Source organism: Octodon degus, unplaced genomic scaffold, assembly GCF_000260255.1.
Source record: "Octodon degus isolate 3935 unplaced genomic scaffold, OctDeg1.0 scaffold00020, whole genome shotgun sequence".
Lineage (NCBI taxonomy): Eukaryota > Metazoa > Chordata > Mammalia > Rodentia > Octodontidae > Octodon > Octodon degus.
The window spans coordinates 10,956,007-10,958,150 of record NW_004524596.1 but is presented as its reverse complement, the minus strand read 5'-3'; the positions used below and the strand labels follow the sequence as shown (position 1 = coordinate 10,958,150).

Below are 2,144 nucleotides of genomic sequence, written 5' to 3'. Positions count from 1 at the left end.
GCTTGACTGGAAGGGAATCTCCAATAAATCTGTGAACTGCAAAGATAGAGCAGAGGAGAAGGAACAGGAGAATAGAAAAGATGGCCTGAGGGCATCAGAAGAAGCAGCAAATCTCTACTCTTTGCAGCCTCAAACCTACAAAAGTGAAAGACTTTGCTTTGAGGAGACGCTTCAGAGTGCCATGTTCCAGGATGATGGTGGCTGCACTACGGTCCAGAATGGTAGTGTCTTTTTTTTTTTTTTTCTCATTTACATATTTTATTTGGAAGTGTTTACACCAGTACAGTGAAACTAAAGTTTAGAGAACATATGTGATTAGTTTAGATATCATCAGTTTATTATAAAAGAGACATGGAAATTATGTACATGATGAAAGACGCAGAACTTCAGTGGAATGGGCAGCATTGTGTGACGCCACTTCAACAGTGATTTACTTCACTCTACGTATTTTCCAAGAATGTCACCATCTCTAAACAAGAAATAATCCTTGTCGTCTAGAACTACTTTGGTGCCTCCATATTCTGGAAGAAGAACTTTATCTCCAACTTTCACACTAACTGGTTGGATCTCTCCACCCTTCCCCTTGGAGCCGGACCCCACAGCGACCACAGTTGCCTGCAGCACTTTGCCTTGAGATTTTTCTGGAAGCATAATGCCTCCTTTGGTGACAGTTTCAGCGGCGCTCCTTTCAACCAACACGCGGTCAAACCGCGGGAGAAACTTCCGAAATGCCTGTCCTGCCATGGCTCCTGCCCCGCAGCTCGCTGCACCGCCACGCCGCCTCCGCCTGCACCGCCACGCCGCCTCCGCCGGTAGTGTCTTAAAGAATTTGTTCCTCAGAATCAGGTTCAGAATCCAGGCACTTAGCGATGTCTCCTCCAGTTAATCATCGATGGCTACTGCTCCAGTTGGCAGCAAACCTTGGTATCATCCAAGTAGAGCTAGCTTTAGGCATATGCAGAATACAAGAATTCTGAGGTTAACAAGGCTTCCACTCAGATTTTAGAAGGTCTAAGAGGCCAGGCAGTGTGCCCTGAGAGGGTAGTGTGTGAAGCTGTGACTGAGAGGCCAAAGGTACAGTGAAGATCCCAGAAGTTTGGATAATCCAGGCATGTATATTATCTGAGGAAAACTTCAAGGAGGGAGCAGAGTGGGCTCAAGAAGAGAAGCCATGGAAGCTATACCCATCAGAAATGCCACAGAGGTGGAGCCATATGGAGCTCACGATTTGCCACAAATTGCCTCAAATGTTGCATGTGGAACCCCAGGACTCAATGTTTGCCCTGCTGGATTTCAGGCTTGCTTTGGTCCCAATGCTTTGCTATCTCCTTGTTTGTACCTTTTGGAATGGTAATGTTTATCTAGTGCCACCGAGTGCTGGAAGTGTTTAACTTTTAATTTGTACAAGGGTTTATAGCTAAGGGTTTACCTTACATCTTGGCAGAGATGTGGGACTTGTACTTTTCAGCAATGCTGAAGCTGTTAGGACTTTGGCAACTCTTGGTGATGGACTAAAACACCTTTTGCAAAGAGGGATGTACATGAACCTTTGGGGGGCCAGCAGTGGAATGTTATTGTTTGTGTCTAGATGTCTCCCCAAAGCCTCATGCCATCACAGGGTGGACTTTTAGAATTTTTGATTGATTCATGGTGTAATGCTGAGATTATGAGTATGAGAGCTACATACAATAGAAGGATATAAGGGAGGGAAAAAGGCTTGTTCTCTGCTCCTCCCTTTTTGCTCTTGTTGCTTTTGCTGTTTTCCCACTACCATGAATGGCTGGCCTCTGCCATGTGCCACTCTGCCTTGGAGCCAGCTGACCAGGGACTGAAACCTTCACAAACTATGAACTAAATCTTTTCTTCTTTAACCTGGGTGTCAGGTATTTTGTCTCAGCAATGACAGAAAAGTAACCAAGACATACAGACAGAAAAAGTGAGAAGTAACTGGCCCATGATCCTTCACAGGTAAAAAAAATTGGATAGCCATTTTACAGTTTTTCTCTTTAGTATGCTCTTTAGTTGTTGATATTATAATCAATGACCTAGAAAGTGCCCTGTATGGTTATTGTATTTATCTCCCAGGGGTGGTATGAAATGGAATTATTTTTCATTTTTGATTTTGTATTTAAACTTTTAGAGTA

The 2,144-nt window shown here is 43.8% G+C and overlaps 1 pseudogene; it reads right to left on the bottom strand.

The window, feature by feature from the left end:
* Positions 1 to 247: 247 nt before the first annotated feature.
* Positions 248 to 780, bottom strand: LOC101572486 (annotated as a pseudogene).
* Positions 781 to 2,144: the final 1,364 nt, after the last annotated feature.